The sequence below is a fragment of the Nuphar pumila genome, chromosome 11, assembly GCF_984573655.1.
Source record: "Nuphar pumila chromosome 11, dmNupPumi1.hap1.1, whole genome shotgun sequence".
In the NCBI taxonomy this organism is placed as follows: Eukaryota; Viridiplantae; Streptophyta; class Magnoliopsida; order Nymphaeales; family Nymphaeaceae; genus Nuphar; species Nuphar pumila.
The window spans coordinates 9,942,229-9,956,188 of record NC_143259.1 but is presented as its reverse complement, the minus strand read 5'-3'; the positions used below and the strand labels follow the sequence as shown (position 1 = coordinate 9,956,188).

At 35.2% G+C, this 13,960-nt stretch overlaps 12 non-coding genes across 12 annotated transcripts; all 12 read right to left on the bottom strand.

Annotated features, from left to right (window-relative positions):
* Nucleotides 1–12: 12 nt before the first annotated feature.
* Nucleotides 13–98, bottom strand: LOC149821908 (small nucleolar RNA U36a). Its single transcript, XR_016426300.1, has one exon. It is a non-coding gene; the product is annotated as a small nucleolar RNA U36a (small nucleolar RNA).
* Nucleotides 99–1,067: 969 nt separating this feature from the next.
* LOC149821907 (small nucleolar RNA snoR134) lies at nucleotides 1,068–1,224 on the bottom strand. Its single transcript, XR_016426283.1, has one exon. It is a non-coding gene; the product is annotated as a small nucleolar RNA snoR134 (small nucleolar RNA).
* A 474-nt stretch (nucleotides 1,225–1,698) lies between these two features.
* On the bottom strand, nucleotides 1,699–1,789 carry LOC149821906 (small nucleolar RNA Z223). Its single transcript, XR_016426311.1, has one exon. It is a non-coding gene; the product is annotated as a small nucleolar RNA Z223 (small nucleolar RNA).
* Nucleotides 1,790–2,125: 336 nt separating this feature from the next.
* On the bottom strand, nucleotides 2,126–2,210 carry LOC149821905 (small nucleolar RNA U36a). The gene has a single exon (XR_016426297.1). It is a non-coding gene; the product is annotated as a small nucleolar RNA U36a (small nucleolar RNA).
* A 971-nt stretch (nucleotides 2,211–3,181) lies between these two features.
* Nucleotides 3,182–3,338, bottom strand: LOC149821904 (small nucleolar RNA snoR134). Its single transcript, XR_016426284.1, has one exon. It is a non-coding gene; the product is annotated as a small nucleolar RNA snoR134 (small nucleolar RNA).
* Nucleotides 3,339–3,802: 464 nt separating this feature from the next.
* On the bottom strand, nucleotides 3,803–3,893 carry LOC149821903 (small nucleolar RNA Z223). Its single transcript, XR_016426305.1, has one exon. It is a non-coding gene; the product is annotated as a small nucleolar RNA Z223 (small nucleolar RNA).
* A 334-nt stretch (nucleotides 3,894–4,227) lies between these two features.
* On the bottom strand, nucleotides 4,228–4,312 carry LOC149821902 (small nucleolar RNA U36a). Its single transcript, XR_016426289.1, has one exon. It is a non-coding gene; the product is annotated as a small nucleolar RNA U36a (small nucleolar RNA).
* Nucleotides 4,313–5,306: 994 nt separating this feature from the next.
* LOC149821901 (small nucleolar RNA snoR134) lies at nucleotides 5,307–5,463 on the bottom strand. Its single transcript, XR_016426277.1, has one exon. It is a non-coding gene; the product is annotated as a small nucleolar RNA snoR134 (small nucleolar RNA).
* A 401-nt stretch (nucleotides 5,464–5,864) lies between these two features.
* Nucleotides 5,865–6,021, bottom strand: LOC149821900 (small nucleolar RNA snoR134). The gene has a single exon (XR_016426272.1). It is a non-coding gene; the product is annotated as a small nucleolar RNA snoR134 (small nucleolar RNA).
* Nucleotides 6,022–6,492: 471 nt separating this feature from the next.
* On the bottom strand, nucleotides 6,493–6,583 carry LOC149821899 (small nucleolar RNA Z223). Its single transcript, XR_016426314.1, has one exon. It is a non-coding gene; the product is annotated as a small nucleolar RNA Z223 (small nucleolar RNA).
* Nucleotides 6,584–6,920: 337 nt separating this feature from the next.
* On the bottom strand, nucleotides 6,921–7,005 carry LOC149821898 (small nucleolar RNA U36a). Its single transcript, XR_016426296.1, has one exon. It is a non-coding gene; the product is annotated as a small nucleolar RNA U36a (small nucleolar RNA).
* Nucleotides 7,006–7,954: 949 nt separating this feature from the next.
* LOC149821897 (small nucleolar RNA snoR134) lies at nucleotides 7,955–8,111 on the bottom strand. The gene has a single exon (XR_016426276.1). It is a non-coding gene; the product is annotated as a small nucleolar RNA snoR134 (small nucleolar RNA).
* Nucleotides 8,112–13,960: the final 5,849 nt, after the last annotated feature.

Genomic DNA, 13,960 nt, shown 5'->3' with positions numbered 1-13,960 from the left:
TGGTGCAAAGGTTGGTTCATATTAAGAAATTCAAACCATTAAATTTCTAATCTTCATAGTTTACACTCGGAAGAGCGGATAAGTTCAAATCATTGCCAACAGCAACTATGCCCACCCACCGACAATTGCAACAGGGAAAGTAAATAATAAGATATTATGAGCATCCGGAGAAAACAGCAATCACAACAACAAAAAGGAAAAAACAGATGAAATTTGAGATATAACCCAGGACAACTGTTTGGTGAAAATCGACCAAATGAAAAAAGATTCAGTTACAATTGTTGGAGCATCTGACTCGCAGCAGCAGAGCTAGTGACATATTCTCAATTTATACTATATGTACCACTTCAACACCCTAACCAAATCCACGCATGCAAAATACCTTTATGATCTCTTAAGACCACTTTATTGATAAATCCCTAACAACAAATCACTGCAACAAAAGGCATGAGTTGACAAAAATTACTATTAGAATAGAACATGAAAAAGAATACTTTTTCAAGAACACCATACCCAAGACCAAAATCAAGTAAACATCAGAAGCCATAGACACCAACCTTGATGCATTGTTGTAACCAAGATAAATTGATACTGCAATCACAAAACCCCAGAAAACGAAGCAACGTTATAGTGATCAAAAAGGATGACTTAGGCCTACATTCCTTTGGCCAATCGTTGAATCCAATGACAAATACAAGAAATTTCATCACATTTTTCTGAACATTAAAATATATTAGATCGTTGAAATTTAAAAAGAAAAAAGATAAAAAGAAAAGCCCAAAACATTGACCCAAATCTGACGGCCAATTAAACACTTGAGCTACCAATACCATCTTATCCATGAATTCGTCAATAGCCGTCGACGAAAAAAGCGAAGAAATACTAACCACTCAAGAATACCAAGTATTCACCAAAATCAACCAACGCTGAATCAACCCAAGGAAATAAGAAAATGTCGGAGAATATTACGGTCAGAAATTCACAAAAACAAACTCCCTTAAAATCTCTAGATGACGACTGGTATCCGAAGTACCAGTCTGTCACGGAAATTAAAAGTAAAAGAAATGAACTGTGGGTGCATCTTTGACACAGCTCAGCCATGGAAGAAAAGTGTACAAGATCGGCTGAAATGCAACACTCGGCACACAAATTATCTAGCACAGAGCAATGGGACTTCCTTCCTCACGAGGGATTTCAGAGGAGCCCGCGGTTATGCCCGTGCGGCCACCACCGAATCTAAATGGCAAACCAAAATTGAATTGAATCGAAAATAAATAAAAAGCAAAGAAAACAACCATTTTTAGGGCTCACAGATCTGACATTCCTCTCAAAAGAACACAAACAAAAAAAAACACACAAGCACCTGGATTTTCCATGGTTTGAGGACAATGGCTCAATTCAAATTGGAGAAAGGAAGGAAGACGTCGCCCATGTCAAGCACTCAGGGCAACTTACAAATAAATTATGTAAAACCAAACGTCACCCTACATCTCTTCACATATTATTAACAAAAAATATTATGGCCCACAAACAGATCAAACTCGTCAAAACATTTCCAGCTCAGACCAAATCTTAAGAACATGCTTCACTTATAAAACATAAAATTCAAAATGCTTAAACACAATAAAAAAAATGAAGCCCCAAAATGATAGATGCAATTCCAGGCATTCAGAAATGCAGGAACTTATATACAATGACACATGGCTCAGTTATTGATCAGTTGGTCAATCATGAATTTTCTGAAGCAGAACTGGCATTTAAAGCTGTCAAGTAATCTTCATTGCCAAATTACGCACCACAAAAAACAACACTTGGTGCTGTCAACAAATCTAATAGTGTTAGTGGCAAAAAAAGTAGCCATGTAGCATGAATAGAAAACAAAGGCATCATATCAATAATCATAAAACATAAAAAATGCTAATAATAACTACAAAACATCAATGTGTGACATCAAAAACTTTTATAAAACGCAGTACCAAACATGAAAATTGATTAACATGAGCATACATTCACAACTGCCTCAAAATTCACATCATTAAATGGCAGACGCAGTAATTTCATCTCAATAAACAAAAGGCATACATATTAAAGACCCAACCAGAAAAGTATTAGCTGGTGCATAAGTTGGCTCATATTAAGAAATTCAACCATTAAATTTTTATGCTTCATAGTTTACACTCAGAAGCGCGGATGCGCTCAAATCATTGCCAACAGCAACTATGCCAATACACCGATAATTGTAACAGGGAAAGTAAAGAATAAGATATTATGAGCATCCGGAGAAAACAGCAATCACAACACCAAAAAGGAAAAAACAGATGAAATTTGAGATATAACCCAGGACAACTGTTTGGTGAAAATCGACCAAATGGAAAAAGATTCAGTTACAATTGTCAGAGCATCTGACGCGCAGCAGCCAAGCTAGTCACATATTCTCATTTTATACTATATGTACCACTTCAACACCCTAACCAAATCCACGCATGCAAAATACCTTTATGATCTCTTAAGACCACTTTATTGATAAATCCCTAACAACAAATCACTGCAACAAAGGGCATGAGTTGACAAAAAATACTATTAGAATAGAACCTGAAAAACAATACTTTTTCAAGAACACCAAATCCTAGCCCCAGAATCAAGTAAAAATAAGAAGCCAAAGACACCAACCTTGATGCATTGTTGTAACCAAGATAAATTGATACTGCAATCACAAAACCCCAGAAAATGAAGCAACGTTATAGCGATCAAAAAGGATGACTAAGGCCAACATTCCTTTGGCCAATCGTTGAATCCAATGACAAATACAAGAAATTTCATCACATTTATCTGAACATTAAAATATATTAGATGGTTGAAATTTAAAAAGAAAAAGATAAAAGAAAAGGAAGCCCAAAATATCGACCCAAATCTGACAGCCAATTAAACACTTGAGCTACCAATACCATCTTATCCATGAATTCGTCAATAGCCGTCGACGAAAAAAGCGAAGAAATACTATCCACTCAAGAATACCAAGTATTCACCAAAATCAACCAACGCTGAATCAACCCAAGGAAATAAGAAAATGTCGGATAATATTACGGTCACAAATTAAAAAAACAAACTCCCTTAAAATCTCGAGATGACGACTGGTATCCGAAGTACCAGTCTGTCACGGAAATTAAAAGTAAAAGAAATGAACTGTGGGTGCATCTTTGACACAGCTCAGCCATGGAAGAAAAGTGTACAAGATCAGCTGAAATGCAACACTCGGCACACAAATGATCTAGCACAGAGCAATGGGACTTCCTTCCTCACGAGGGATTTCAGAGGAGCCCGCGGTTATGACCGTGCGGCCACCACCGAATCTAAATGGCAAACCAAAATTGAATTGAATCGAAAATAAATAAAAAGCAAAGAAAACAACCATTTTTAGGGCTCACAGATCTGACATTCCTCTCAAAAAAACACAAAAAACAGAAAAGTACCTGGATTTTCCAAAGTTTTAAGGCAATGATTCAATTCTAATTGGAGAAAGGAAGAAGTCGCCCATGTCAAGCACTCAGGGCAACTTACAAATAAATTATGTAAAACCAAACGTCACCCTACATCTCTTCATATAATATTAACAAAAAATATTATGGCCCACAAACAGATCAAACTCGCCAAAACATTTCCAGCTCAGACTAAATCTTCAGAACGTGCTTCACTTATAAAACATATAATTCAAAATGCTTAAACACAATAAAAAAAAAGGAAGCCCAAAAATGATAGATGCAATTCCAGGCATTCAGAAATGCAGGAACTTATATACAAAGACACATGGCTCAGTTATTGATCAGCTGGTCAATCATGAATTTTCTGAAGCAGAACTGGCATTTAAAGCTGTCAATTAATCTTCATTGCCAAATTAAGCACCACAAAAAACAACACTTGGTGCTGTCAACAAATGCAATAGGGTTAGTGGCAAAAACATTAGCCGTGTAGCACGAATAGAAAACAAAGGCATCATATCAACAATCAAAAAACTTAAAGAATGCAAATAATAACTACAAAGCATCAATGTGACATCAAAAACTTCTATAAAATGAAGTACCAAACATGAAAATGGATTAACATGAGCATACATTCACAACTGCCTCAAAATGCACATCGCTAAATGGCAGTTGCAGTAATTTCGTCTCAATAAACAAAAGGCATACATATCAAAGACCCAACCAGAAAAGTATTAGCTGGTGCATAAGTTGGCTCATATTAAGAAATTCAACCATTAAATTTTTATGCTTCATAGTTTACACTCAGAAGCGCGGATAAGTTCAAATCATTGCCAACAGCAACTATGCCAATACACCGACAATTGCAACAGGGAAAGTAAAGAATAAGATATTATGAGCATCCGGAGAAAACAGCAATCACAACACCAAAAAGGAAAAAATAGATGAAATTTGAGATATAACCCAGGACAATTGTTTAGTGAATATCTACCAAATGGAAAAAGATTCAGCTACAATTGTTAGAGCAACCGACGCGCAGCAGCCGAGCTAGTCACATATTCTCATTTTATACAATATCTATCACTTCAACACCCTAACCAAATCCACGCATGCAAAATACCTTTATGATCTCTTAAGACCACTTTATTGATAAATCCCTCACCGCTAATCACTGCAACAAAAGGCATGAGTTGGCAAAAATTACTACATGAATCGAACCTGAAAAATAATACTATTTACCTGAAAAATAATACTTTTTCAAGAACACCATATCCTAGCCCCAGAATCATCTAACTTCAGAAGCCACAAATACCAATCTTGATGCATTGTTGAAACCAGGACAAATTGATACTGCAATCACAAAAGCCCAGAAAACGAAGCAACTTTATAGCGATCAAAAAGGTTGACTTAGGCCTACATTCCTTTGGCGAATCGCTGAATCCAATGACAAATACAAGAAATTTCATCACGTTTATCTGAATATTCACATATAATAGATAGTTGAAATTTAAAAAGAAAAAGATAAAAGAAAAGCAGAACAAAAAATTGACCCAAATCTGACGACCAATGAAACACTTGAGTTACCAATACCTTTTTATCCATGAATTCGAAAATAGCCATGGATAAAAAAAAGCAAAAAAAATACTATCCACTCGAGAATACCAAGTATTCACTAAAATCAACCAACACTGAATCAACCCTAGGAAACAAGAAAATGACTGATAATATTACGGTCGAAAATTCACAAAAACAAACTCCCTCAAAATCATCACGTCTGGTATACGTAGTACCAATCTTTCACGAAAATTAAAAGTTAAAAAAAAACAAACAAACTGTGGGTGCATCTTTGACACAGCTCAACCGTGGAAGAAAAGTGTACAAGATCGGCTGAACTGCAACACTCAGCATACAATTGATCTAGCACGAAGCAATGGGACTCCCTTCCTCACGAGGGATTTCAGAGGAGCCCGGGGTAATGCACGTGCGGTCACCATCGAATCCAAATGACAAACCAAAATTGAATAGAATTGAACACAGAAAAAAAAGAACAAAACAGCCATTTTTAGGGATCACAAATCTGATATTCCTCTCTAAAGAACGCAAAAAGGCTAGAGAAGTTCTTGAATTTTCCATAGTTTCAAAGCAATTATTCAAATCTAATTGGAGAAGAATTCTAAGGGGTTTTCCTGATAGGAAATAATGGGGTGATTGTAGGTTTTAATAGTCCACTTTCGAGGAATTTAAGTTCTAGGGTTTAGGGTAATCAGGAGAAGGAAACCCAAAACCTAGAAAAGAAAACCTTTGAGCGACGCCGAAAGCAAAAAAAAGTGAACAGGAAAGTGGGGTAGGACCTTTGGAAAATTGCACAAATAACCTTGCACAGAAATGAACTGTGGGTGCAACTTTGACACAGTTCAGCCATGGAAGAAAAGTGTACAAGATCGGCTGAACTGCAACACTCGGCACACAATTGATCTAGCACGGAGCAATGGGACTTCCTTCCTCACGAGGGATTTCAGAGGAGCCCGGGGTTATGCACGTGCGGCCACCACCGAATCTAAATGGCAAACCAAAATTGAATTGAATCGAAAACAAAAAAAGTGAAGAAAACAACCATTTTTAGGGCTCACAGATCTGACATTCCTCTCAAAAAAACACAAAAAATAGAAGTACCTGGATTTTCCATAGTTTTAAGGCAATGATTCAATTCTAATTGGAGAAAGGAAGAAGGAAGAAGTCGCCCATGTCAAGCACTCAGGGCAACTTACAAATAAATTATGTAAAACCAAACGTCACCCTACATCTCTTAACATATTAACAAAAAATATTATGGCCCACAAACAGATCAAACTCGCCAAAACATTTCCAGCTCAGACCAAATCTTAAGAACATGCTTCACTTATAAAACATATAGTTCAAAATGCTTAAACAAAATAAAAAAAAAAAAGAGGATGGCCCAAAATGATAGATGCAATTCCAGGCATTCAGAAATGCAGGAACAACTTATATACAAGACACATGGCACAGTTATTGATCTGCTGGTCAATCATGAATTTTCTGAAGCAGAACTGGCATTTTATGCTGTCAAGTAATCTTCATTGCCAAATTAAGCACAACAGAAAACTACACTTGGTGCTGTCAACAAATCTAAAAAGGTTAGTAGTATAAGCAGTAGCCGCATAGCATGAATAGAAAACAAAGGCATCATATCAATAATCATAAAACTTAAAAAATGAAAATAACAACTACAAAGCATCAATGTGTGACATCAAAAACTTTTATAAAACGCAAAAACAAACATGAAAGTTGATTAACATGAGCATACATTCACAACTGCCACAAAATTCACATCACTAAATGGCAGCTGCCGTAATTTCATCTCAATAAACAAAAGGCATACATATCAAGGACCTAACCAGAAAAAGTATTAGCTGTTGCATAAGTTGGCTCATATTAAGAAATTCAGCCATTAAATTTTTATGCTTCATAGTTTACACTCAGAAGCGCGTATAAGTTCAAATCATTGCCAACAGCAACTATACGCACACACCAACAATTGCAACAGGGAAAGTAAAGAATACGATATTATGAGCATCCGGAGAAAACAGCAATCACAACACCAAAAAGGAAAAAACAGATGAAATTTGAGATATAACCCAGGACAACTGTTTGGTGAAAATCGACCAAATGGAAAAAGATTCAGTTACAATTGTTAGAGCAACTGCCACTCAGCATCCGAGCTAGTCACATATTCTCATTTTATACTATATGTACCACTTCAACACCCTAACCTACTCCACGCATACAAAATATCTTTATGATCTCTTAAGACCACTTTATTGATAAATCCCAAACCACAAATCACTGCAACAAAAGGCATGAGTTGACAAAATTACCTATTTGAATAGAACCTAAAAAAGAATACTTTTTCAAGAACACCATATCCCAGCCCAAGAATCTTGTAACTTCAGAATCCAAAGACACCAACCATGATGCATTGTTTTAACCAAGATATATTGATCTTGCAATCACAAAACCCCAGAAAAAGAAACAACTTTATAACGATCAAAAAGGTCGACTTAGGCCTACATTCCCTTGGCAAATCGTTGAATCCAATGACAAATACAAGAAATTTCATCAAATTTATTTGAATATTCATATATATTAGATCGCTGAAATTTTTTAAAAAAAAGATAAAAGAAAAGGAAGCCCAACCAATAAAACATTTGAGCTACCAATACATTCTTATCCATGAATTCGACCATACTCGTGGATAAAAAAAAGCAAATAAATACTATCCACTCGAGAATACCAAGTATTCACCAAAATCAACCAATGTTGAGTCAACCCAAGGAAACAAGAAAATGACAGATAATATTACGGTCGAAAATTCACAAAACAAACTACGTTAAAATCTCCAGATGACGACAGGTATACGAAGTACCAGTCTTTCACGAAAATTAAAAGCAAAAGAAACGAACTGTGGGTGCAGCTTTGACACAGCTCAAACGTGGAAGAAAAGTGTACAAGATCGGCTGAACTGCAACACTCGGCATACAATTGATCAAGCACGGAGCAATGGGGCTTCCTTCCTCAGGAGGGGTTTCAAAGGAGCCCGGGGTAATGCACGTGCGGACACCACCGAATCTAAATGACAAACCAAAATTGGATCGAATCGAACAAAAAAAAAAGCGAAGGAAACAACCATTTTTAGGGCTCACAGATCTGATATTCCTCTCAAAAGAATGCAAAAAATAAGGAGAGAGCACTACGGCTGCACACACAGCAAGACAACATAGCAAACTTCGCTCTCGCATATGAGGGACGAAAATCAAAACGCGAATCGATAACCCGATTGCGAAAAATCAAAAAGTAGTGTTCACAAGCCCACACAAAACTGGGCAGCCCACACAAAAAAATGAAATATTCAGATAAGATGCAGTGGCTCAACAGAGTTCACCGGCTCAGCAGGGACAGACGATTGAGGGTCGATTGCAAACAGTATTCTGAATGGAGGCAGTTCTCGAACCAGGGGAGGCACCTCCGATGGTGCTCTGCGAGAGAGAGAGAAGGGAGAATCCGGCGAAGGATGGGGCTCGACTGGGTCAGCAGGTGACGGCAGTCCGTCGTTGTCCTCCGGCGATAGGTGCCCGAACAAGGGAGGAATGAAGGTGGCGACGGGAGATCCAGGCGGTGGCGACGGGAGATCCGGGAGGCGGCGACGAGACACGGAGGTGCTTCCGGTCGGCGCCTGAACGGAGGAAGATTACCGGCGAAAACAGAGAAATGAGACGGACAGAAGAAAAGCAGGGGAAAGAAGAAGGGATGGGAAAGAAGAGAGGAAGGACGAAGAGGGGATGTCGGCGAGGTGGGGGTTGGCGACGGCACCCGACTCAAGCCGGTTCCGGAACGGGGAAAAGGAAGGAGGAGGAAGATGCTTCGGAGGCTGTGCACAGCGAGGGAAAACAAAAGAATGGGGAAAAAGGGCTTCGCATTAGGTTTTATGGGGGGTTGAAACGTCGGGTCCGGATCGGACCCGGTTTGGGCCCGACCCAAGGAACCAAAGAAAAAAACGCGAAAAATCGTTTGTACTTTAACTAAAAATAGAATTTTTAAATTAAATGGGTCGAGTAAAATACAGTGTAATTAATTTAATTAGAGGCTAATAATCCTGGACAAAAAAAAAATTGTTTTAAAGATAATACTCTATTAAATTAAAATATTTCTCAAACTAATTTTATGAATAAAATTCCCTTTTTACGAAAAAAAAACTCTTAAAACCATTAAAATATGTCCCGTTAATTTCAAAACACATCAAAAATGCCTAAATGGGTTTGAGACTCATTAAAACGATTAATTGAATATTTTAATAATATTTTATTTATAGCAATGGTTGAAATAACGATTTTACCCTTCTTTGACAGAAAGTTATAATTAAACTTATAAAACACACAAAATTGACAATCAAAGATAAATCATATTTTTAACTCAAAATAATGCTATTTTTTATTTTTTCTTCTTTTAAAAATTTACAGATTTTACACCATCCCCTATGCCATCTCCAAAAACTACATCAAAACCAAAAAGAGTAGTAGTGTAATCACCAAACATCATCAACCCAATTTTGGACTTGTAGGCATTAGAAAGCTAGCCATGGAAGCTCAAGTACACAAGAAACTTATACAAACTTATAGTGTGTGCTATATTCACCAACACAATTCAACAACCTTTTAGCGCCATTGGTGCCAGTGCTAGAAAGCACTATATATGGATACTAGTCAATGGATTTTTTAGTCTTGTAATCATCACAATGTTGCCAATTTAAAAAAAAACAAAATGGATGTGCTTTCGCTCGGACTAGATGAAGGCCAAAATGTTGCCAATTAAAAAAAATACAAAATGGATGTGCTTTGGCTAAAACAGATGAAGGCCAACCATAGTTTTAGTTTTTTAAATATATAGCTTTGGCTTAGGGCGTTCATTGACCAAAAACAAAACAAAAATTCAATATGAAATTCCACTAGAGGGGGGTGAATAGTGAATTTGATTACAGATCGAAAAATAAAAATTAATTGCAGTCAACACACAAAGAACATGGGATTTATACTGGTTCAGTCAAACACCTGACCTACGTCCAGTCCTCAAGTCTTACCACTTGAGTATTTCACTATTTCCTCTTTGTCAAACTCAACAAGGATAAATATTACAACACTCTCATACAGACAACCCCGTAGAGGTCTTCTTCTCAATCCTGAGAAGGATCAATATTGAAAAACTGAAAGATTACACACTTTCTCTATAAAACCTTCAAAACAATATGCAACAGATGAATGCACTTTTTAGAATATCTCAAGTTTTGAAGATTCACTCAGAATGCTCTCTTTTAAAAATAGAAAGAATAACTACTCAAGAGAACGAATTTTTCTTTTTGAGTTTTCTCAATACGAATTCGTTTTTTTGACAATATACTAGATTTTTCTCTTTTGACGCCTTTTTGTTTGTATATATAGGTTTACAAAAAGACGTGTCTATTTTAAACACTATTTCAAATGAGTGTACTTTTTGATATAAGACACCTTGTCTCTCCAAGTCATCCTTTCTTTTATGAAAAAGTTATGTACTTTAGACTGTAATAATTTGTGTAGCATTTCACTTTTTCATAAGTCATCATTTCTTGTTTAAACAATAAATATTTGTATATTATAAAAATAATGCTTTTACTACAAATCATCATTTCTCAATTAAATGATTTGAAGTACAATAAATGTCTGAGTATTTAAAATAATGATTATTTTATAAATTGTCATTTCTTGAATAAATGCTTTGTTTAAACAATAAATGTTTGAGTATTATAAAAATAATGCTTTTACTATAAATCATCATTTCTCAATTAAATGTTTTGAAGTACAATAAATGCTTGAGTATTTAAAATAATGATTATTTTATAAATCGTCATTTCTTGAATAAATGCTCTTATATCATGAGCTATTATATCTTTTCAATAGTTGTCTTTTACATAAATGCTTTTGAAATCATGAGTTATTATATCTTATAAATAATTGTCATTTTCATAAATGCATGTAGGAAGTACACTGATTGTTCTAAAAGGTTTGATTTAACCTTTTTGAAATAATTGAAAAACATACTCAATGACTATATTTAAAATTTGACTTTTTGAATTTATACGACTCATACGTTAATGTGTGATTTTTGAAACATATATAGAAGTATGGATTATGCATGCTTTTTGAAGGTTCTGTTACATATGACTATAAGAAGGAAAAATGACATTCTTGAAGTGGTCGATCATCTCCATCTTGAAGAGAGACTTTATGAAGATTGAGCCAATCAAGCTTTCCTTCAAATATCCGAGTATGATTGCTTTAAATGTTGCACGTGATCACATAATCTTCACTATTCTTTATTGAAAGAACCTTGCATCAAATACACTTTAGATACATAAAAAATCATATCATATCAAGTCATAATATAATATTTCACATATCATCATGTTAAGCATAAGCATATCATATTATCTCATATCACTTATTCAGCATCAAAATATTGTTTCTCAACATTCTCCCCCTCTTTTAAGATGACAATATAAGCTCCCCCTATCAATATGCCATACACTCCAAGATCATTAAGATAATAACAATATGCACAAGTAAGAAATAATTCACAGAAAGTAAATAAGTAAAAATCAGACAATGATCCAGAATGTGTGCGCGTATCAAAACACACATAGCGTTTAGAGTTTGTTGTATTCACATCACATGTGCACATAAGTTTTTCTCCCCCTTTGTATCAACAAAAAAGGAGACAAAAGTATCATCATAAGAATCATTCTGAGTGAGATGGCGAATGCAGATGTTGGAGAATAATGTCTTGACCAATCTTTAAAGATTGAAACGTTGACAATAGAGATGCTTGATTCTGTATGAGAAGATCCTGCGTTGTTTGGACATCCACCAGAACAAAGAATATATTTGATTGGGACGTCTGTTCAGAATCTACACCATCATAGTCTTCATCTTCATTTTGTTGCTGCGGTGAACATACTTGAGAAATAGTGAAGCGTCAAAGACTTTAGTAGAGTAGCATACGACTTCGTCTTGCAGCAACACATTGAAGTATGTAAGAATGAAGGTGATGAAGCAGCCAAAAGGGAGGAGATGAAAAGCTCGAAAGTTTATCATATTATCAAAGACAATGGACGACCAGTTGATAGGAAGTGGACAGAAAATCATATACAACAAAAGAGATATCTCATTTGCCACGAATCCCTTGGAATTTTGTTTGGGAAAGATATTATGAAGTAGGATCCGTGAGAGAAGTCTCACATGCGGTTTAAGATTACTGGTGTGCCACAAAAATTTGGTTGATATTGTGGAGTTAAGAATTTTATTGAACATAGTACGTTCAATATGTACTATGTTGGATAGTTTGATGTCATAGGAAGAGAGGTTTAGAATGACTCCTAATGAATGAGCATCAAAAGAGATAAGTTGACCACGAATCATGGTGGTGATGTTCTTGTGGTCACGATCGACTACCATATTTGTGTAGAATAACTTGATGAAATCAGGGTAGTAGGAGGCATTGTTCGAGGATCCTAGAATATAAACAAAATCTTGAATGAAGTTTCTAGGTCAAAAAACATGAAGTCTTCAAAACACACGAGCCTACTAGGATAGATTTGGAGTGAGTTGACATAGTTATGATGTTGTAGCAAATCCGGATAGCGAAGCTCTGTTGTGTCAACCATATCAATTTCGGCATTATATGATTGAGAAGAGGAGGCCATAGTGAGAATTTTGGAAGAAAATAGAGTAACAAAACTTTAAAACTTGTGAGAGTAAAAAGAATTTCTCGTTTTAGAGAAGTCTAAGTGCAATGTCTCTTTAAATAAAGAAAATTGCATTATTGAATAGTATAGTGTAATGTAATTTTAAAAGTGGAAAATGCAACTCATGAATGGGTGGAATGATAAGTCATATCAAACTTTTTGAAGAGTGTGACTTGAGTGAGTTGACACAAGGTAATCGATAAGGAGTTAGATTTTTTTAGTAGAAGATTCAAGGTTTACATTGAGCGAGACATAGTTTTGCAACAATATGAAAGATAAAGAAGTCAACTCGATTTACGTGTGTGTGGAAGAAAAGAACATAAGGTCTAATCAATAATAAATGTCAAGCTATGACATAAAGGAATGACTAAGGGACTACTAGTTGGGCGTGAAAGAAGAGATGACATAAGGTAAAGTTTAATTATGTTATATTGAGACAAAGGTCAAGTGGTGAAGATTGAATTGACATAAGGTTGAATCACATCATGTCATAAAAAGATAAAAATTAATAGCATGAAGTAAATGGGGCATGAAAAATGAGTAGACATAAAGTATACATCAAATCAAATAAGTAATATAAAGATGTATATTCAATATTAAGAGAGAATTCGTATGTGACAAGAACATAAAATCGTGAAAGATGATTTGACTAGATCAAGCAAGTTAGTAAGTATTAATGAAGATTTATAAATCATTTAATTTATAGATGCCTAATTCACGTCTAATGCGTATAAAATCCTCATTTTTAAGAGATTTAGTAAAAATATATGCTAATTGATGGTTTGTAGGCACAAATTCAAGTTTAATTACATTATTAAGAACTTGATCACGTAGAAAATGATGTCTAATTTGGATATGCTTTGTACGAGAGTGCAATATAAGATTTTTTGAAAGATTTATTGCTCTTGTATTATCATACAATATAGTAGTATTTTCATATTTTAATCCAAAATCATTTAAAGTTTGCTTCATCTAGATAACTTGAGTGCATGCTAGACTTGCTGCTATATATTATGATTCAATAGTTGGCAGAGATGCGCAATTGTGTTTCTTACTGAACCAAGAGACTAAGGAGTGTCCTAACAAATGACATGTTCCACTTATACTCTTTTTATTAGATTTACTATCGGCAAAA